The 23,530-nt window shown below is 46.2% G+C and overlaps 1 protein-coding gene across 2 annotated transcripts in view; it reads right to left on the reverse strand.

Moving 5' to 3' along the window:
• knockout (Stork-head domain-containing protein knockout) overlaps window positions 1-23,530 on the reverse strand; it is a 126,112-nt gene that overhangs the window by 102,130 nt on the left and 452 nt on the right. The gene's annotated exons all lie outside the window — the stretch shown is intronic.

A 23,530-nucleotide genomic window follows, 5' to 3' on the forward strand; every position in this document is an offset into this window, starting at 1 on the left:
GTATATCTATCTTTGACAGTTTCTCTAGAACGACTCACCGACTCGCAAGAGGGTGTCAAAGAGGGTACGTGACGCAATTCGCCTAACCCCCCAATTTTTATCTCACGTTTATACAAACATTCCTTCTCGGAATCTAAATCTTATAAACTATTTATCCACACCTTATATCCTAAATTGATTTTTGTATATAACCTAACTTATCTTGTCAACAGATTCGTTTTCAGAATCTAGGTCCTATAAACTACTTATCCACCCCTTATATCCGAGATTGATTTCGTATATAATCAAACTTATCTTTCCAACGATCCGAATAAAAATCAACGTGATATTTGTGGTAAATTATCGGGTTTATAGAGATTTAACTTTAAACTTTGATTATATTTTATTCTCTTTCGGTACAATTGTGCGGACGCTTGACTCTTGTGCGATGCGTGATGCAGACGGTTGATATGTAAAAGAGTGTGTGTGTTATCAAACCCTTCAGCCAGGTTCTTATAGTCCCTGTGACGACCAATTGCGTTACTCAGTCCTGCTTCGAAAATTTATAATCTCGATAGTCCCTCGAAGCAAACATAGATCTCGATGCAGAGTGACGCCATCCAAATAGACTCTTCTCACGTATTCGTCAAGAAGAATAGGGTATTTTGCGTAATAGCAGAAATTAGAAATTTCGATCCCATTTGATAGTTTTAGTATCAAACTACGAACACGTCCGAGTGTGAATGGAACGATCTCGTTATACCGCCAGTGTCTTGTGTAACGATTGCGTAAGACACAAGTATCCGTGTCTACAAACTACGAACACGTACGAGTGTGAATGGAACGATCTCGTTATACCGCCAGTGTCTTGTGTAACGATTGCGTAAGACACAATTATAATATTATTATATAATTATTCCTAAAGCACCGACAGGGCAGCCAAGCTCGAGTAAATATTTTACGCCGGTTTTATTATCGCAGCTTTCTTCGAGCTCTACCTTACCTTGACAGTGATGGCGAACGGCAGCGTCGTTGGATGATTAACTCGTAGCAGGCGAGTCGAATCTTCCACTGGCGAGGTTGCAATATAAATCGCGACACGGACCACGACACGAGCCTAATCTCGAACCGCGACACGATTGTTCTGCAAATACGACCACGGCGTCGCCGTTGGCTCGGTTTCTAGAGCGGTTAGTCCCGGTGTGATTGAACAACGAAGGACAAAATGTTAATCCTCGGTAGAGTTATTTAGAGCCGAGATGGTGTGTCGAGATAGCGTAATGGTTTGTCGGTAAATCTCGCGTCGGAATTCGAAAAAGTGCCAGATATCTCTGTTAAAGAGGGAGTGGTGTGTCGGTTCACGGATAGCTCGACTGGGTTCGGGAAAGGTGAACGGGGTGCTGCTCGAGGTGTTATGATTTTCGACCTACATAACAGAAGTAAGAGTAGAATTCGTTCCAACCAAGTGTGCCGAAGTGCCGAAGTTCAGATCGCGCGCAGGATAATGTCAGTCGCCATTTGCATACCCGCGGGGGCGATCAGTCGCGCCCGATTCTCTGACGAATTACTAATTACCGAATGGTCATTACGGTTGTAATGAGTAGATAAGGATTGCCCCACTTTAACGTCAGGTGATGACAACGGTGTATATAAGATCGGGTTCGACTGGAGTGTTTGGCGCGGAAAAAACAAATGATAGCGGCAAATCCTTTTGTCGGAACGTGTGTAGAATGATTGAGAGAGAAAGCGTGTGTATATAATGAGATAGATCTGGCTTTAAATAGGGATGCAAGGGCGCGAGGCACATAGATGGTGTGTAGTCGAGAATAGAGGATTGTGTGTAGAGTCGAGAAGAATCTAGTGTGATGTGTTAATTAAATAAACCTGTTTCATTATTAAAAAAGAAATTCTTTTATCAATTTTTCGCGTAACAACGGTCGCCATTCGTCCATTACCGGGGAACCTTGTATAAATACATAACGTGAGAGGAATTTTTATTTTGATGGCGTCACCACCCTACATGAGGATCTATCTTTGCTTCCTCTTTGGGGAACCATCCAGCTTATCAATTCTCGAAGCTGAGTCGAGTGACGCAATGGGTTGTCATAGAGTATATACACGCTTTTTAACAATTCACCGTCTGCGTTATGCATCATAGAACACTTCGAGACTTCGTTTATTTTATACTACCAAGAAATATAAAATATAATCGGAATCAAAGGTCCCTTTGGATTTGGATTTATTAACCCTTATCGGTCATAAGTCAGCTCTCATGTGACAACAGTACTTTGTCGCTGCGGTCGTGCGTCATATAGAGGTGACAAGACGGAAATCTCTCGCGTATTTACCGAAACCAACTATAATCTAGTGAGAATCAGGTATAAAAAGCTAGCGATTGATAAGAGTTAACCCTTTGACTGCCACGTCGAAATCACATGTTTCCCTCGGGACGCAGTGCACAGTGCATCGCTAGATGCAAGATTTGTTCTAATATTTTTTTAATCGATATTCTAATACAAATTTTTAATCGTTCAATGAGCCACTTTTTATTTCAAAGTATCTTCTAATTAGCAGTTATATTCAAAATGTATTAACCCTTTGCGCTCGATGATTTTTCGGCTAAACAGGGGTACGAGTTGAAAAATTTTCTTCCATAAGACTGATGATATTTTTTGAGCAGTAAATAGGAAATCGTATAATAATTAACACGTAGAATTATTCAATTTCGATACCTCGCACACTCTTACGTTATTTTAAATTTCGTATATTAATTAATATCGAGCTTTGAAATTTTATCAAATGGTAACCTAGAGGGACCTCCCGAGTGCAAAGGGTTAACTGTCAATTTTCATTCAATTTTGACAATTGTAGTTTTACGAGTAGTTCAAGCGCGGTGGTCAACAATGACCACCGTGGTGTCACAGGAGAAACCGTGATCACATAGGTCATGTATGACGAACGTGGCAGTCAAAGTGTTAATCCGATTCTTACCACAATAACCAAATTCTTTTAGCAGATCCCACGAAGCTAAAAATAAATCCATCCTACCCTTTCTGTACCCTCTTCAGCTTATCTGTTGCGAGTGAAAACGCCTGGAACCGCTTCATTGGGTTCGTATTTCGTATCTCGAGGGACCCAGCGATAGCCGGTGTCTTGCAGGTTATCGAAAGATTCGAGGGTTATATCTTCTCTTGCTCGGCGTTTCATTTCTTAAACCGTGGTAATAAACACCGAATGTTATTAGTACGCCATTGCGAGATCGTTTGGACATTTCATCGGGAGATATCTTTCACAGCGGTTACCCAACTTCCGTCTGTTCCGGATCGTGAACGTACACGCGTAATGGCTGTTCCCGCCGCTTATTATTACTAATTATTCCCCGATTCGACACGAACGTTTTTATTACTGCCATTAATATCGGCGTTCCGCGTGTCGCGAGTCATACGTCTGACCTTTGTAAACTGCACCTTCTCCTTCTCTTTGCGCTAGGCCTAGGTAGCTACCGCAACGATAGAAAAACTAGTCCCGATACGCAACCGTGTCAAGTAGAAAAGCCGCAATGCGACGCCCATGACGTCACTGCTCAAAAGAGCTGCGTCCTGGGAGCAGCAGCTCTCGTTCGCGGTACCATTGCTCTAATTTTTATCCGGTACTCGCGAGCTGATTAAGCGATGCTTATCTAATAATGCCCCTCGGCCACGCGATTTCTCCGACTCCCTGGCTCTCGGAAGGTGCTCTTTCGCTGATTCTTCTGCAACGAAAGGGGATCCCTCGCGTTATCGAAGGCTACTGCGCCACTGGGATGGCGCATTGGAATCGGAAAATGGCGCCCGGCCGCGACATCGCGAGATGGAACTTCGGTACAGGGACTTCGAATCGGTCCGCTGAGAGCCTGGAAAGGATCTCCTGCAACTTTGTGCAATTTTTACGTCGAGTCTCTTATTTTTCTCGAAAGGAGGATGTCGTGAAAGAAAAGAAAACTATTTCCAAGCGACACTTCGCGAAGGGCAAGTTTGCAACGGTGATAAGAGATATTTGAACTTGTTTCCCGAGACTTTGCGTATTAAGCTTCGCAATAAAATCTTCGTGACTTCGTGAACTAGTAAGGAAGTTTTCGAATTATTGTCTTATTCGTGATCCTTGAAAAATCTTCCAATGATTTTGTATACTAGCAGTTAAAATGCTTCCAAGTTTGTACTTCGTAAACACGCGACTGCGAAGACTTATTCCATCGTGTTTCGTAACATCGTTACCAAGCTTGTAGCTTATTTTCTCCCATAGGAGTCTCGAAGAACCCTCCCCCCGTTGACTGCGTGTCTTGCACAGATTTTCAAAAGACACGGCGAACGTAATCGCGCTGACAGAACGATCTGTCATTCCGTTAATCCGTCGATCGAGACGTCTAATCCTCTCGCTCGGATCCATTAGTCACTCATTGTTCCAAGCGGTCGCGAAGCTCGGGGCCAAGAAACTCGTTCCATTATGCTTCCCCGGCCATGTTTTGGTCCGGAAGCCGCGACTTACCGACGCGTCGCGGCCCACATAGGGGGCGCCAGGCGTCCGCCGTCGGCCGCAAGTCCGAAAAGAAGCGGGCCCCGAGAGGAACGGGAAAAAACGGCGGAAGTGCCTATTCACGGTCGGCGGGATCTCGAATTCCGTTTTGCCAAGGAGAAAGCATGAAATTCGAGAGAGCCCCCACGAAACTCTCGCGGAACGTGGGTGTTCACGCGTGTACGTCGACACAAATCACGGGGCCACGCCGCAAATCGCATCCACCTCTTACCGTGAACGCTCTTACTTTTCATCGGGAAACCGGCTTTTCGAGCTGGAAACGCTCGTGTGTAAGGCTAGAAATCGCGATTACACGGGAAATCGCGTCGGAAGGCAACGGAACGGGACTTTCTTTTTCGGCGCGCGGCGACATTTTCGCGTCGTCCGCCGTGTAAGTCGCGACGCGGACAGTTACGTGGACAGCGCCGCGTGTGGTCGAGGCTGATCAATTTGAACGAATTCGAGGAAACCGGGGAAAGCCGGTGATTGGCCAGAGCCGAGTTCGTTGTTACTCCGCGAGCGTGTTACGAACGAAGGGTGCCCTGGATCGGTGAAAAGCCCGGAGGAGCCGGAGAAAGCTGGAAACGAAACGATAACGGCACTCGGTGTAGAAGTCGGAGAGGAACGAGAGACAGTGAACCGCGGGATCGAGAGAAATTCCGAACAAAGTTCGTTTCACACGGTTCGGAGACCTGGCGCGTAGTCAAACGGAGATTTCTACGGTACCGTTTGCCTATAAATACCGCGCGATTTCGGTCGGCGACGCCATTAATCGGGGACACGGGAACCTGGGCTGGATAAGGGGGAAACGGGAGAGAGGATAAGACCGGGGAAAAAAATGTAAAAATAAGAATAGGAGACGTAAATCTCGCGAAATCTGCGCGGAGGCCGCGGACCGGGGATGGAGCGGATGATTTGTGGCGCTTCTTAAGGCGCGATTCGCGTAGAAAGTCGCGGGTACCATTTATAACCGCGCTCGGGATAGAAAAGCACGTGGACGTTTATTTCGCCGATGTTTTTGTCCGAGCCGTTGGCAATCCGCGTCGATCGCGGCGGTTTACGCTTCACGCGTGACAGGAAGGCGTGCGAGCGCGCGTTCGCGCCGGGCTGTCGAGGGTCGCGTAGTATCCCGACTTCCGGCGCGATCGCGATGAACGCGACCGGAGGTGGCTGTAAATCGCCAGGAATTACGTATAAATAACCGTTCGCAGGCAGCGCGACAATCGAAAGATCGAGCTGGCAAATTTACGGCCCGATTCGTCTCCCACTGCAACCTTCGTTTCCCTCGTTGGCAAGTCGAGTCTCGATCGAGTCTCCATGAAAATGTGCTCGCGGAATTACGTAAATCACTCGTTGTTCCCATCGGATAGGATCGGATCTGCTCGGTTCGGTCCGGATCGGTTGGGATCGGTTGGGATCGGTTCGATCGGATGGAATGGAAACGGGGGAAAATGGCGGCGTTCCGAGGAAAGGAAACGCAGCGGCGATTCGCGTGGAACCCGTAAATTTCGCGTTCCCGACAGGTTGGCCGGAAAATGGCGGGAGCGGAGGAACGAGGTAGAGCTCGATCGGGCGTGATCGTTCGGAAAGCGTTCGCGTGGCGACTTCTTGCCGCGACGGCGACGCATAATTTACCGGTTAAGCGCGGCTCTCATAGAAAGTAAGGGAAGCGAGTAGTCGATTTGCCTGCGTGTCGACGTCCTGAAAGCTTCCCGCGAACGCGTGCCGCGCGATGGCTTCCTTTTGCACGGAAACGGGTTTAACGGACTCCTCGAACGCGCCACGAGCAGCGATTCGTGGCGAAAATCGCCTTTCACGCGGCTCTTTGTCGGCGCGCGGTCCTCGCGCGCTCTCCGCAGTTCCCCTCGCGGATTCTCGAAAATTCGCCTAACCATCTCGCGGTGCTCGATCAGAAGATCGGCTTCGCCTGTCGGCTCGTTAACTCGAACGAGATGGAAAGTGATTCCGCGATGAGAAACCGGGATGCGATTTTTGAACGGTCGTCCCGAGTGGAAAGAGAGTTAATGCATGTAAGTACGCATAATCGGAGTGGAAACCCGAGTATCTCTCGCGGCATTAGTTTATGGACACAAGTTCATCGAGACTTTTTGCTAGCTTTCGACTCCTCTCATCTAGTTCTCCGTCGGTCTGTAATTCCGAAACGGCCCGCAGAGGGGTAATAACTTTCAATAACCGTAAAAACAGAGTGCACCGACGTCGCGGCGTTATTGCTTCTGATTAATGGACGTTTCGCGAACAGCCTAGCCGATTCGAATAACGATTTCAAGCTTCGGACGTTGCTTCGGCTTGCCTTCTTCCCGCCGCGGCGTGAGAAACCAGCCTGGCGTCGATGATTTTACTTTTAATTTAGCCCGGCTAATCGCGCGTTTCGGGGTCACAGATAGCGCGGAATCCGCTGGAGGAAACGGCGCGAAAACGTTTCTCGATATCGGAGAGCGCACGTCTGGTCGCGTGTGAAGCCGCGTTTCACGCACTTTCCATGCACGCAGCCGCGCGCGGACATTAGGAACAGAGCGAGCGTGGTCCCTCGCGAAATGGCACGCGAACAGCTCCATCCAGCTGTACGCATGATCGATAGTAACGACGTCTCGAGAAAGTTAGCAAACCGCTGATTTACAACTTTGTTACGAACCCCTGCGAACGGTTTATTGTACTTTTCATAGCCGCACACACCTGACGTACGATATTCAAGGACTGACAAGTTACACGAGGAGGATGCGCAGAGGTTAATCGATGGTCAGAATTTAAATACCAGGAGGCGGCCGTGGAAAATCGGTTTTCATCGGGAGATTAAACGCGGAGGAGAAAACGTCTTAGACGCGAGCAATTGAAATCCAAGTCCTTCGATTTTTAAATTTACAGATTTTTTTTTTTCCTTTTCTGTTGGATTTAGAAGCTACGAATCTCCATTCAGTTTATGTTTGAACCTCGTAAACTTAGAGGCCCAATATCTCGACGTCTTTCGATTTTTAAATATCCATATTTTTTTTTTTTTTCTTTTGCATTTATGATAGAAGCTACGAATCTTCGAGTCTTTTATGTCTGAACCTTGTAAACTTTAAAGGCCAAATGTCTCGGCGTTTTTCGATTTTTAAATTTCCATATTCTTTTTCTTTTTTTTTTCTGTTGGACTTAGAAGCTACGAATCTCCATTCAGTCTATGTTTGAACCTCGTAAACTTAGAGGCCCAATATCTCGACGTCTTTCAATTTTTAAATTTCCATATTTTTTTTTTTTTTTCTTTCTTTTGCATTTATGATAGAAGCTACGAATTTTCGAGTCTTTTATGTCTGAACCTTGTAAACTTTAAAGGCCAAATGTCTCGGCGTTTTTCGATTTTTAAATTTCCATATTCTTTTTCTTTTTTTTTTCTGTTGGACTTAGAAGCTACGAATCTCCATTCAGTCTATGTTTGAACCTCGTAAACTTAGAGGCCCAATATCTTGGCGTCATTCGATTTTTAAATTTCCATATTTTTTTTCTCTTTTGCATTTATGATAGAAGCTACGGATCTTCGAGTCTTTTATGTCTGAACCTCGTAAAATTTAAAGGCCAAGTGTCTCGACGTTTTTCGATTTTTAAATTTCCATATTTTTTTCTTTTTCTTTTTCTTTTGTATTTAGAAGCTACGAATCTTCGAGTCCTCTATGTCTGAATCGCGTAAACTTTCAAGACCCAATATCTCAGTATCTTTCGATTTTTAAATTTCCATATTTTCTTTTATTTTTATTTTGGATTTAGAAACTATGGATCTCCATTCAGTCTACGTCTGAACCTCGTAAACTATCGAGGCTCGATGTATCTTGTCGTCTTTCTATTTTTAAATTTCCATATTTCTTAATTTCTCCTTTTTTTTAATTTTTATTTTGGATTTAGAAGCTATGAATTTCCATTCAGTCTATGGCTGAACCTCGTAAATCTGCGAGGCCCGATATATATTTGACGTCTTTCGATTTTTAAATTTCCATATTCTTTTTTTTTTTTCTTTTTTCTTTTGGATTTAAAAGCTACGAATTCTCCATTCAGTCTATATCTGAACCCCGTAAACTTTCGAGGGCCGATATCTCGGCGTCTCGTTTGGCAAATCGGTAGGAACGTTCATACGCGAAGATCGTAGATTACGTCGATGGGAAAAATCGATAGCGATTAAGTCGTTAAATCGTGGGAAGTGAGCCGACAGGCGAGTCGAAATGCATCGGGTAACGATTTCGACGGTAACGAGCACCGGTTCTCCGGAGTACGTAAATTCTAATGAAATACGTGATCGATCCCAGAGAAACTTGAGAAACGCGCGCCACTGATATCGGGGGCGCTTTTAATTGAAACTTTCAAATCCATCGGATCACGTAGCCGTCCATTTTTCTCCGACCGATTTCCACGTGTACGGACAAACTAAATATCAGCAACGCTGCCGAGCCGCGTGTCGCAAAAATTCGTTTTGCCGCACTCGGGTGAAGGTGCTTACGGTACCAACGATAAATAACCAACACTATCCCAACGATTCGCGTACCGATAAACGATTCTTTCCTCCTTTCCTGAATTTTTCACTGAAAGCGATCGCGTATCGACTAATCTTGCTTCGCGAATAAATATAAACGAAAAGAAATCGTGCATTTCAGACTTAAATCGAATATTTATGAAACGAACTGCCCTGACAGATCCGAGAAACCACCATAAAGTCAAAAGGAGAGTCAAAAATCCGATTTATGGAAAAATGGAGTCGCGTCGACATTGATTACTTGAAAAGGATTATGTGCAGGCAGGTTTCACGACGATATTTAATAAAATATTGACCATTAACTCTTCAAGGCACACGATTTTAATCACTTGCGCTGGAAAGACGTGCCACACACGTCGTAATGCTTTTGTCGCAGAATCGCCAACGACGTGGTACACACGTTGTCAAGAAATTATTACAGAAACATTGAACCGCGTGAACTGAAATTTACGCGTGTGTGAATTTCTTGCCAGCACAAGTGATTAAAGAAAATAAAATCCCCAGTTGCATAGAACATTACACACATCTGTGGGATATACATAATATATATCTTTTTATAAAAGTATTGCCAATAAATAAAATACTTTAAACAATATTATATTATAAAATACTATAAACAATATTAAATTGTAAAGTGGGTTAAAATATATTTCACCATGCATAGAAAGCTAAACAAAACGTGAAGCAATTTTTAATTCACCTAACTCCAAACAGTTAATATAAATTAATTAAATTTGTTAATATTGCATAATTGAAGCAATCCATCCATAAAATCAACGGGTCCTTTATACCTAATATTATATAATATATAATATACAGGGAACTCGAATACACAGATTTATATAGCGAACAATAAAAAGATAGGAAAGGAAAAATTTAATACTACATATGTCCCACTTTGTAACATCCTGTACAACGCAAATTCCTATTTTCTTCAAAATCGTGTGTTTCTAAAAATTAAACTTTATAATATTGTAATTCCCTTTAAATTAAACTATTTAGTGGTGCTAACTAAATACGGTTCATGCATTTGTCTTCCAATAATAATTCTAATTGGCATAAATAATAATTTGCCGTTAACATAAGTTTCTTTTTTAACTTCATTAATAGTAATCCTTCCCCCTCCCTTTATTTATTTTAAGAAAATACGTAGTTCCTTTAATTTCCCGTCAATTTATTGGCTATTCGTAGAAATACGTATGCAAAAATCGGCCGTAAATCTAGCGTTAATGTATTTCGCAATGAAGCGAGTTTACAACAGTAGGTGCAGCGTTATCCATCTCATGTACCGTTTAAAACTTTTCCGTCAAACTTCGTCCGACCGAGTACCCGACCCGGCCTCTCGATCGGCCATTCTTCCCGAGAGGGAGAACTTGCCCCGGAAACTTTCTTCGCTCGAAGGCCCAACGATCTTCCGGCCCATAGCGGACAGTGGTCGCCGTTCGCGGAAACTTCGCTGTCGCTTTTGGAACAATCGAATTTGAAAGCGCGACGTTCGACGAACTCGTCAGGCCGGTAGGAAACTAGCCGAGGTTGTCGGCTCGGGAAATTTGCTTCTCGTTTCTCCGGGACAACCGCCATGCCTCTCTATCCGTACCATCCCGCGGCTGTTTCGCGAAAGTTCAACGCATAGCAAGAACAATACTTACGGCCAAACAAACTTTTCTCGAGATAAATCGCTGCGAGGCAGTCGTAGAAGCGATCAGAACGACAGTTGGAAACTCGAGAATTTTTCACGAAAATTTCCGCTTCACCAGAGAGAAAAATATACAACTATTGAAAAGTTTAGGACTGTAACATGGAGGTGTCAGTAATCGACCATGAATGTCACGATCAGTGTCAGCGATTGGTGTCTCCTTCGCAAATTTTTTAATATTCTTTGGTTTCGATAATCCTGAAATTTGTAGTCGAAGAAAAATTCGAAATGAATTTTTCACGAAAATTTCCGCTTCACCAGAGAGAGAAAAATATACAACTATTGAAAAGTTTAGGACTGTAACATGGGGGTGTCAGTAATCGACCATGAATGTCACGATCAGTGTCAGCGATTGGTGTCTCCTTTGCAAATTTTTTAATATTCTTTGGTTTCGATAATCCTGAAATTTGTAGTCGAAGAAAAATTCGAATTTTGTCAAGAGACCTCTATTATTTGAGCCATTCACTGCACAAATTGATTAACTCCATGAAACAAAAAGTGGAGAAATGCAATGAAATAATGTAGTTATGACTATAGCAAGTGCTTTGAGTGCTTCTAAATTTAAGATTTTTCAAAAAGTGGAGTTAATCGATTTGTGCAGTGAACGGGTCATTTGTCACTTTCTTAGCTTGTCAACTCTGGTTTATGTTCTCGAGCCAAATTCTGGATATTCGATAAATTTTCGCGATGCGTTATATTATTTAAGATGTACGAACTATAATTTTCATCTTTGGTCGAATGTTGATCTATCTCCGGACGCTGTATAGATCTTAAAGGGAGTACTCTAACTCGAGAATTATGCGAGCATGACGGGTTACACACGGATCGATTTCTTTTATTCGCAGATTACTTCACGTGGGTGAAATCATCGCTGCGAGTTGCATAATGACACGGGATAGTAAAACAAACGTTTTGAAATAAAAAATGCCGAATTTTTCAACGCTCTGTCGCTCAATAGTAACAATTTCTCCGTGAGATCTCGTTCAAAAAAAAGGAAAAATCGTTGTAACTTTAATCGTTCGTTTTATCTTCGCAGAGTGGCTTTCTGTCGACGAAAAAGTTACCTGCTGTAACTCGTAACGCTCTTCGTACACGCGAACTTTCATTAAAATTTGAATTTTTGCGTTAGAGGATTCCTTCGAAATTCGGACACTTTCGCGAGCATGGAAGTGGGCCAAACTCGAGGTGCAAACTCAGATGCGCAGGGAATATGGCTTGGCAGAGAAAGATGGTGGGTGTAAAATATATTTGTTAAGGGCTAAGGTGTAGTTAAAATAAAACAGTACAACAATTAATAATTGCACTGACTTTTGCACGACTGGTTTTATTGTCTTTTGGGATTCTTTATGACTCTAGGATCCTAGGACCTTGGGACTCTAGGATCCTAGGACCTTGGGACTCTAGGATCCTAGGGCCTTTGGACTCTAGGATCCTAGGACCTTAGGACTCTGGGATCCTAGGACCTTAGGACTCTAGGATCCAAAGACCTTAGGACTCTAGGATCCTAGGGCCTTAGGACTCTAGGATCCTAGGACCTTATGACTTTAGGATCCTAGGACCTTATGACTTTAGGGTCCTATGACCTTAGGATCCTAGGACCTTAGGACTCTAGGATCCTAGGACCGTAGGACTCTAGGATTCTAGGGCCTTTGGACTCTAGGATCCTGGACCTTAGGACTTTAGGATCCTAGAACCTTAGGACTCTAGGATCCTAGGACCGTAAGACTCTAGGATCCTGGACCTTCGGACTTTAGGATCCTAGGACCTTAGGACTCTAAGGGTCCTAGGACCTTAGGACTTTAGGACCCTAGGACCTTAGAACTCTAGGACTCTGTAACCCTATGACGCTAGGACTCTGTGACCCTACGACGCTAGGACTCTAGAACTCTGTGACCCTACGACGCTAGGACTCTAGAACTCTGTGACCCTAGGACTCTATGACTTTAAGACTCTGTGACTTTAAGACTCTGTGACTCTAGGACAAGGATCCTAGGACCGTAGGACTCTAGGATCCAAAGACCTTATGACTCTAGGATCCTAGGGCCTTAGGACTCTAGGATCCAAAGACCTTAGGACTCTAGGATCCTAGGACCTTAGGACTTTAGGACTCTAGGATCCTAGGACCTTAGGACTCTAGGATCTTAGGACCTTAGGACTCTAGGACCCTAGGACCTTAGGACTCTAGGACCCTAGGACCTTAGGACTCTAGGACCCTAGGACCTTAGAACTCTAGGACTCTGTGACCCTACGACGCTAGGACTCTAGAAGTCTGTGACCCTAGGACTCTATGACTTTAAGACTCTGTGACTTTAAGACTCTGTGACTCTAGGACTCTGTGACTCTAGGACTCTGTGACTCTAGGACTCTGTGACTCTAGGACTCTGTGACTCTAGGACTCTGTGACTCTAGGACTCTGTGACTCTAGGACTCTATGCTCCTATGACCCTGGGACCCTGTAACTATTCGATTGCCCTCGCTTCTTAATTCAGCTCAACTCCTTTCATTCGCTCACACAACGGATCCCAAAAATCTCGCGTACATTCTGAGAACTCGTTCATCTATCTCGCATAATCTAACCTAAACATTCGCTCGATCCGCACGTCGTTCGCGCTGATAATCGTTTAGATAAATCCGTCATTCGTATCGACATTCATCCTTCCACATTTATCGCTTTGGTCACTCGATTGTAGGTTATGTTTCTTCCGATATACATATAATTACCACTGGACAGGACCGATAGAGAACGAATACCAGATGTGTCACTTGTCTCTGATGGTCTTTGATGTCAGAGTCACAGCGACTGACACAAAGAACAAGACTGTGTGACATTGCAGACCAGTTAACACGTGTTTACACTAAGATCCTTCTTAGTTATTTTATATCATAACCTGTATACGCGAGTACTAATCATATTACCGATAAATATTGTCGTAAAGAAATCCCGACAGAACTCGTCCGATATTTCATCTCGTTCCATTTTATCTCCCATTCGTCGTTTGACCGATCCCGATAGGCTCTCAGTGTCGATCGATGAAGGATGAAAATCCGTGGGACCACGAGCCACAGCGACGACGTTGCATCTCGTTTCCTTTCGTCAGCAGTGATTACCTCTCTCCTAAAACTCCTATCTCCCATCAGGCCCCGCATCGAACGCAACGACTTTCATGTCCTGTCCACCTACGACGTCACCTAGAAAGCATCTCGTCACCGGTGCACGGTCGTTATCACACGCGTGTGGCGGTCGATCGAGGCGGTGGAACAGGATGAGGAGACGCGACAGGGTACGCGAGAGAGAAGAGGGAGAGAGTTCCTCGACCCATTCTCGATCGTAACGAGGCTAATGGGAGAACGATCGCCGGTCGGCTTTTCGAGCCGCCGACCCGGTAATTTCTCCTACGCTCGATTCCGCGGGAAAAACAAGACCGGCTGCAGGAAGAGGAACGATCGTGGCTCGCGATCCTCCGCGAGGCCTTCGCAGCGGCCTAACTGGCATTATCGGCCAGATATGGCGCGGGGCAGACGCGTGGAAGAAACCTGGACGGGCCCAGAAAGCGCGCGCGGAACCAGAAGGACGGCTTAGTCACACTCGTCTGGCCTCGACCGGATCCGATCCGGCCGATGTCCACCGACATGGCGGATTTTCTAAAGCGATTAGAAGTAATTGCGAGCTCGCTGCTGCAGCCTCGTCCAGTTGGAAAAGCGAGCCTTCCGGAGGTGCCGCGGCACGGAAGCAACGGAGAACTGGTCGATCACCGCTCGCGTCGTGCGATTCTTTTATTAACCGAACAGTGTGTACCGATAATAAATTATCTGTACCAAGTGGCCGCTGCGTGGCCGACACGCCCGTTCCCGCCGCTTTTCCCAGCGCCGAGTCGCGCGTCTTATTTGCCAACGGCCACCTACTTTTTCCCGCCATCGTAATTACACGCGTTAAAATCCACCGGTGGTGTATTAGCCGCGAGGAAATGAAACGCGACCGAGTCGTGGGCTTTAGCTTTCTATTAGATAAACGGCGAATTCTCGCGATTCCATGGTATTAACCCTCTCAACGGTCACGCCGGATGTTGCTGGGACACCCTATAATCTTCGCTATTTCTTGAAATTAACGATGTATATCTAGCATAACGTGTACCTTGCTTAATGGCGCAGAAAAGGATTAATCTCGGTTGTGCGTACTTTTCTCGAATGTTTAATGTTTTTCGCGTGACGAAATTAATAATTCTATACTAAATTATTCTTCACGATTTCATCGACTTTTCGAGAGAGAAAGGAGGTACTTCCTTATCTTCGATTTAGTTCTATAGGCCCAGTATAAACGTTATTAGTGAAGAAAAAGTTTAAAAAATTAACCCTTTGCACTCGACGATTTTTTGGCTAATGGAGGGTACAAGTTGAACAATTTTTTACTATAAATCGTATAATAATTAACACGTAGAATTATTTAATTTCGATACCTCGCACACTGTTATATTATTTTAAATGTGATATATTAATTAATATCGATCTTCCAAATTTTATGCAATGGTGACTGAAGCTCACCCTCTCGAGTGCAAAGGGTTAATAAGTTTCGGTACGAATTAATATAAGAATGGAACCTGGTAGTTGAAACTATTTATTGCTTTCAATTTCGCACAATGGTTCTCAAGCCCATGGTACATTGGATATTCCCAAATTATGTACAATTTTTAAATCGCGTAACTTGCAATTTCGATATGACGTTTGGATTTTAATCGGCTACTTTGCCGAAAATAATTTTAGTTTATTCTATTTTAACGTAAATGAATGCGTTTGCAATTGTTAACTTGGCCAACTTTCACGATTACCAACTCGTGCCCCTTGTAAATTACTCGGGTAGCGCTGTAAATCAGACCGTGCCATCATAATTTTGGCTATCGTCGTGGAAGATAAACGCATGTCCGGCACTTTCGATTCTTTCTCGCTTCGATAATTCCATCTAGTTCCTTTTTATCGCGTGTATAATTAGTCGCGATTGTGCCTGCGATTTAAACCGAAAACCACGCGCGATACGAAGGATCGGGTCCGTCACGGTATAAGTAATAGGCGCTGGAACGGATGTATTTTTCAGCGACGGTTCATTATTCATTTATTATTGGAGCAAGAAGCAAATTAGGATCGACAGTGGTCCAGTTTCAGAGTTTACATTTCGAAACGATCAGAAACGGTTCTTTTCGTGTTCCCTGACCGACAAATGTTCTCCCTTGCTGTTCCCCTCAATCAGCTCCAAGACACCGTGATTATTGATGTTACAGGAAGAGTAATTGACAGCCGCTTTCCGTCTGCAAATAGTGCAACGGCTTGGAAATTACACGCGAGTAGAAATCGTGTAGCATGTCCCGCCAAAAAGCGAAGAAAATGCGCGGTTTATTAATGTGCTCGAACGTCCAGTGGGTTATTGCCGACGTTTGCCGGAAACTCGACGGGTTTCTCGAAGGGACAAATATTCTTTTCGCTCCTCCATTTTCCATTTCTTTCCTAATCGACGATGCAGGAGGCACGAACGAGTTTGCACAATTAACGTCCTCTCGCGAAACTTTCGAGTATCCGTGTGTGAGGGGAGCTTAAAAATTAGAGTCCAAGATTTATAGGGCTTGTGTGTACTGGTCACCGAGAGACGTAAAAATATCGACGTTTAGTATTCGTTTAGTATCGCTCATAATGAACCCTACGAGCCATTAAACTGTACACTTCGTGGAAGTATGACGTGCTAGGCCAGTCCCTGGGAACTGACAGTAGACTTTTCGCTTGGACGGCGTGGATTCTAGGGACTGACAGGGAACTTTTCGTTTGGTCGACATCGGTGCGTGAGACCGGCATTGTCAGGGGTTAAATTATTAACGACAATTAACACTACACCGTCCGCACGTTTAATAGGGATTTTTTCGTTTGGCACCGGTAGGACTGACTTATCTGCGCATGATACCAACGTGGTGTCACCGGCATTTGCTCGATAATTTTCGCATGACACCAACGTAGTGCCACTGGATGACAGTGTTAATATATCGTAAAAACTAAATTCCCTCTGCTGAAGTAAATCTTTACACTTCCGTGGTTCCTTCTGACTGATCGTCTCTTGGCGATCGCCATTTTGCCTTTCTGGCATTGCCCATCCCATTATCTTCCGTTTACAATTTGTATATTTGCGCACTGGCTGCACCATTCTCACAGTCCAAACGACAAAGTGAAACAGAGTAATCTTCTGTTCGTACTCTTCGGCATACGAGCGGAAAGTATAGCAAAATCGGCGGTATAACTTCCTCCTTTTCTTCAAATTTAATTTCTCGTGTATATCGGTAGATCCTCGGTCAAACTCGTCGAAGTGCAGCAAATTTTGATTTCCCCCGCACCCTGCTTCGTCCGCGAGAAAATGTTACACAATTCGATGGACAAAGACGCATAACGCGCCACGGTAATATCGTAGAAATTTAATGGACGTCGGTGGAACGCTCGTTATCGAGCGCCAGGTGAAATCAACGGCCGAATCGCAAGCGGCCAGCGCGGAAAGAACTGGCCGATCGCGATCGATCGGCACGAGGATGCGCCTTAATTGGACGTCGCCGCGATGTTTCGGCACGCGGGTTTTCTAAACCGATTAGAAGTAATTGCGGCGACGGTTGCCCCGCGGCCTGGAAAACCACCATTCGGAATGCCTTTTTATCCCCGCGACGATTTATTAATGGCCGTGCAAGGATCGATCGGGCGAGCATCGTGGAGAAAAAGGAGAAAATATCCCTGGATAATCCGTATGTCCTTCTCCGTCAATTCGCTCGCGAATCCATAAAAATGGCGCCCGGGCCGTCCGGAACTCATCCGCGCGGCAATTATTCTTCATTTGTCCCGTGGAACGTCGTCGAGATGGCAGATAACGCAGGCCGCGCGAATCGACGGGAAACCGAATCAAAGGATGAATAGCACGGTGACACGACTCGATCGTGCCTGCATTCGTCGCGCATGTTCGCCAAGGCCGTTGATCAATGGCGGGTACCTCCATTTGTCTGAAACCCTATTGCGAAACGACTGGTTTGCGCAAAAATCATGCGGTTGACGGAACCTGTACAGCCTTGGCTTCGATCACACGCGTATATACGCGGCGTTTGAACGTCGGAGCCCATTTTCCATCGGATCTCCATGCCAAGCCGAGTTCGCGCATTTACGACTCGGATGAGACGGGATCATCGGAGGTTAGCCCGACGTTGTAACCGGGATCTCCGCTGGAACCAGGTCAAACGCAGAGGCCACGGTTTTCCTGCCAACTCGCTTTTTCCTGGCAGATTTATCGCGTGCCCCATTCATAGTCGGGGAATATGGAAACGCGCGTGTGGCGAAGGGAAGAGAAAGAAAGCAAGGCGCGTGCACACGGTCGTGCCGCGAACGGTGACGTCCACGAAGAGCCTTGTTAGCCGACATTGAACTTCCTTTCACTGTGTAATTGAATTAATTGCCGGCGATATTGCCGCGTTGCTTTGCGTTTATTGTTCCCTAACGTCGCCGATCTTCCATTCCGCCTTTCTCTTTCGAACCCTTAAAATTCGTCCCGGGTCGTTGTACCGCGACCTTCCCCCGGCAGACTTTCTTGTTAGCCGGCATTAAAGTCTCTTTCACTGCGCGATCGAACCAATTCCGCGCTGATTTCAAGCTTTTCCCGCTTCTTCCTCGTCCACTCTGGCCGCCATTGCGCCGTAAGAAGTGTCACGCGTCGATTCCAGCGACGTTTTCTTCTGCGTCCTTCCCTCGGACCGGCTGCCATTGCAAAAACCACGAATTCCACGATGACTCAAAGCTGCCACGACGTATCGAACAATCTTCCAACCGGTTACTCTCATTCACCAAAGTTTTCCCTTCCAGCCGACTTGGTTTCTTCCCCGGTAGTCGGATCTCGACACGGTAGTCGCGGTCGTTGCGAAAATTCCCTCGCTTTTTCTTCCCAGCTGCTGCCACTCGAACATCCCTCCGTGTTCGTGCTCGGGCAGTTCCTCAATTTTCCCTCGTTCCTTGGCCGGTAAAAAGCAGAAAACCGCACGGTACTACAGCTTCGCAGAAGAAGAAGCCAAGACGACGTCGAATCGGGAAGGTCGATCCGAACGGAACGTCGGAGTTGGCGACAGCCTCGCAGACAGATCTCGCGTTCACGCCCGAGTTCACGCGGTTTTTGCCGTGACGATCGTCCACGATCACCGCGGGAACCGGTAACCTTGGATTAACTTACTTTCAGCGGATCCCGTGGCCAGAGAGGCTGAATCGCGAGTAGCCAGGCGTGTACCCTCCGCGGATCGCCACGAGGATCGTTGCGAGCTAAACGGCCATCCACGTTCGAGGACGTAAAAGGCATAAACTGCGTGCTTCTCCGCGCGAACCGTAATTTTCCTCGCTACCGACCAACGTCGGCCGTTTCAACAACGCTAATTTTTTTACGACCTTTCGTCTATCGCTAACGATCGGTCGCCGAAGCAACAGAGAGCCGCGGCTCCCTTTCAGCCGCCACGGAATTGCTACCCCTGTTTGAACGCGAATCCCGCGTGGTCCGTGCAATCGCTCGAATCGTTGCTAATTATCGCGTCTCTGACGAGGCTGGCTTCGCTGCGCAATTTATGCGACTCGCCAGTACGGATAATATCGGTGTTTCTGGGTCATTTACGTGATGCTACACGCCGTAGAAATTGAGTTTTAATTCTAATTTAAGTCTCGATTAAGTCCATAAACCTGCGCAAGCTTCCCGGCAGAGATGATTTCGACGCGTGTGATATTGGGAAAATTATTAATACCAAGTCCCGCATTCAACGCCATTTTTCTTCTGATATATTTAACGCTTTGCACTCCACAGGCGCCCTTCAGTCACCATTTGATAAAATTTCGAAGATCGATGTTCATTACTATGTCAAATTTGAGATAATGTAACGATGTAAGAGGTATCGAAATGAAATAATTCTACGTGTTAATTATTATACCATTTCTTACTTACTGCTGAAAAAAATATTGTCAGCTTTATAACAGAAAATCTTTGAACTCCTATACTCATCTTTAGGGAAAATATCGTCGAGTGCAAAGGGTTAATCAATTTCTCCATGTCTCTGCTTATTCCATTTCTTCAAAATTCTTACTTCCTTTCCATTCACCGGTTATTTGACCATAATAGATTTAGAATTTTATTAGAAATCTTTCCTTTTATATTTGCAATATTCAAGTCCCAATGCGATCTAGCAATAAAGGTGTCTTTCCACGAATGCTGTTGATTCCTGATCAAGTTAGTGTCGGTGAATTCAATCACCTATGAGAACATAAACGCGTTGTGCCTTCTTTTCCCGAACGTACAGTACTTCTCCATCGAGAACCTCGGACGTCAAACGCTGAGATGTAAATACGATCAACCATAATGGAGGCTTTCCGATATCGCGTATGTTGGCCAGAACCCTTTGTTCCCATGGGATTACGGTACTTTTCTCCTTTCTTCTGGCAACACGCCTACCAAGTAATTAGCTTTTCACGCGGCGCGTAGGAAAATCATAATAACGCGATTGGGTAATATCTCGACCTCGATCTGACGTATTCGCGCGAACGGTAGATCCGCGCTGGGGCAGATCTCTGGATGAAACGGCGAGCGGATAAATCTAGTTTCCGCAAGGTTAACGTATTCCCCGCGATAATATTTGCAGGTTCGCCCGCAGCGTAGGCCATAAATCGTGATCGCTGCCGGTGCAATCGGTTGCAGCGATGTGTCGCGCGTTCTGACCGTGAAACGATCGCGTTGCGCGGACATGGACAAGCGTTACGTCACTCGCCACGACGAGATCTATCATTTGCATTCCTCTTCCGTCTGCCAGATGAATCGCCGATTAGGCCAAGATTGCAGGCTAGGCCGCGTTCGGTGTTTCGCGCTGCCGTTCCTCCGGAGCAGCTCGATCAGCGGGACATTAAGCCATCGTTTCCCCGTGAACTTGCCCGGCGATCCAAACGACTCGTCGATTAGTCTCGTCCACCCTCGAACTTTACAACGTTATTATCCTCCGGTCCACGTACGCGTCGGTATCTCTCTTAACCGTTTCAGTCCCGAACAGATTTTGCGTCGAAAAATCTCAGTACATTTCGAGAGCTATGGACAATTGACGGTGCTATCACTGACTGCCAAAGTGGAGCCACAACTTTGCTGATAGCAAATAGAAGCGCTATCGCGCCGATTGGGATTTTTCGACCGTGTTCTTTTAAAAGCCTCTGAGACCCAAACGGTTAACCCTTTCTACGGTGGGCGTCGCGAAGTCCCATACTCTCCAACTCCCATAGGACGAAGCAAAGTGTCAAAGATGGTAACATTACGATAGTGCAATCTTTGGCATTCGGTCTTTCGACGCAAATTTTTCGAAGAAAGAAAGAAAAGGAAAAACTGATCATCGCAATAGAAATTGCAATTCTTTGCGAAGAGAGATAAAAGGAACGATAGCACTTGCGTAAGGGGAGAGAGAGAGAACTCTACTCTAATGATTCTAACTCTCGGTGGCTGCTTTATTTAATTCTTCTCCGTACAGTACACGTTGCTCGTCTATCTCGCGTAAGACTCTCTTTCACGCGAAGATCAAGCAGATCGCCGTTTCGATTTGACTCTGGTTATCGTTGCTACGTGCTCCTCACTCACGCCGCCTTATCGGTAACCGGAGCTCCCATAATCTTACCAACTCTTGCACTTGTCTTAATTTTTTACTCAATTTTTGAGACCGGTGACTATAGTCACCCGTAGTAACGAAGGGGTTAAAGTTCCAACGCGTTAACTCCAGACGACCTGTCCAGGAATAGACGATGTTTGAGGCGGAAAGCCTAGTAAACCGGCGTGATCGAAGGAACGAAAAGTGGATTAGGCCACTTTCCTCCTGGATGGGTCGCGACGGGGCTCGATCATTGTCCTCGCGAACTCGGACTTAATAACGTCTCACCGTTTCCTGCGCTTCCAGCGTGCCTCGTTCGCCACCGCATCACGTTTAATTACTGTTATGACGCCTGCCAACGCGGAACACAATGTAGCCGCGGCTTTGAAACGCGAGATTCCACGAGCAATCTCGGCCTCTCTCACCGATTTGCCGCGCAGTTCTTTTATCGTGCATGGAGATCGTTCCACTTTTGTCGTGCGATTCGTCGTGCATTGTCTCGACCGGTACCAAGCGTTCGTTGGTGGTCGAAGACGTGTCCTGACTCGCGGCTTCAGTCGAACGGAAGCGAGTCGTCGATGCTGGAGGAACGAGCTGGTCTTCGCTCGGGTAATCGTGATCCCTCGAACCATTTTCGACGGATCCAACTGCCTCTGAACGAGACGAGATCACCTCTCGTCTCGAGATCATCCCATCGAACTGGAGTGTAATTCCGCGTTACCACTCGAGGTCGAGGTCGCTGGGACCACGAGATTCGCGTAAGCGGTTCATCGACCCGCGTCGATCCGCTCAAACAATCGGTAACGAGCACGCGGATAAGCGATAAGACTCGTCGTTAGTGGAACGTCGTTGCTCGTCGTTGATGGAACAGCCAAGGTGTCGAATTTCGCCCGAGGCTAACTTTTCTACTTGCTCGGTGTACGTACGTACAGCGAGAGGAATTCGAGAGGAATCCGCTCGGTTTCGAGAACGTTTATGTGGGTCAGTGGAGGAATTACCGAGCGGATCGAGTAATCGTTGACGAAAGCGGTGCGCGTTTTACGATCGATGGCGTCGATTTCCAAGATGGTAATTAAATTTCGATCGCGATTCGCGCGGTTCTCGTCGAAAAGCGGATCATGACCGTGGAGGATCGGTTTCGCGGAGACGCTTTGGGGCGAGTGGGCCTCGTAGCTCGTTCGCGTGTCGTCGCCTAGGAAAGTTCAGCATCCTCTAAGGGATTAAGATCACGGGAACGAACGTTATCGCTCGGCTGAAAACGATGCTCCGAATGACTGAAGGTCTCATTATGCGTCCCGTTGATCACAGGTCACGGCACGACGGTTCGGCCAACTAGTCGCGTGATTCCTCGAGTGAATTGAATCGGCGCTGCTCGTAGAACGGAGAGGGATCGGCGTGATCCTGACCGTGCTACCCGAACGATAATGGGAAGATGAAAGATCACGCCGGCAATTTTCTCTGCTCCGTAACGCGGTTAGCGTGATTTATTACGACGGATCCAACGACCGGCACGATCTCCGATTTTTCCAGGACTGGCCGATTTTACCGGCGCGGAGAGGCCGAGAGAACTCGTAGCTTCGAAGCTATCGGCCGAAATTCCCGTGGAAAACAGGCTCGGATCGAACGCGTGCGTAATAACTCGGCTTCCGTGAAAGTGGTCGAATTATCGAGAAAGTTAATCAAGGGGGCGACGAGGTATAAAAATAATTAAAGCGGGTTTTTGCGAGAGGAGCAGAAGCTGGGTCGAGGAAACGGTACGGGCCAGGCGTTTTAGCCCAGTTATTTGTTCAGCTGCGTCGAACAGGATAATCGATCGATCGATCGGGGCCATTGTCGATCCTGGCTAATTTCACCGAATTTGCGAGCGCGGTCACAACGGTTCAGGGCCGTGGGGTCTCCCCCGTCTTGGATATCGCGCGTTCACTTTTCACGGGGCCGGCATCACGTCCACGCACCCCATCGTCCCACGGTCGCGGCGTCGGGATAATCCCCCTCCGACGTAGCGTCTGCGCGGTAATAGGAAGATGAAGGATCACGGTGGTAATTTGCTCAGTCAACGGTCAGCGAGATCGCGAAGATTTATCACCGGTACGTTCGATGGACAGAGAAAAAGGGAGATCGGGAGAAAGGGAAAGA

Source organism: Eufriesea mexicana, unplaced genomic scaffold, assembly GCF_001483705.2.
Source record: "Eufriesea mexicana isolate 0111107269 unplaced genomic scaffold, ASM148370v2 scaffold596, whole genome shotgun sequence".
Classification (NCBI taxonomy): Eukaryota; Metazoa; Arthropoda; class Insecta; order Hymenoptera; family Apidae; genus Eufriesea; species Eufriesea mexicana.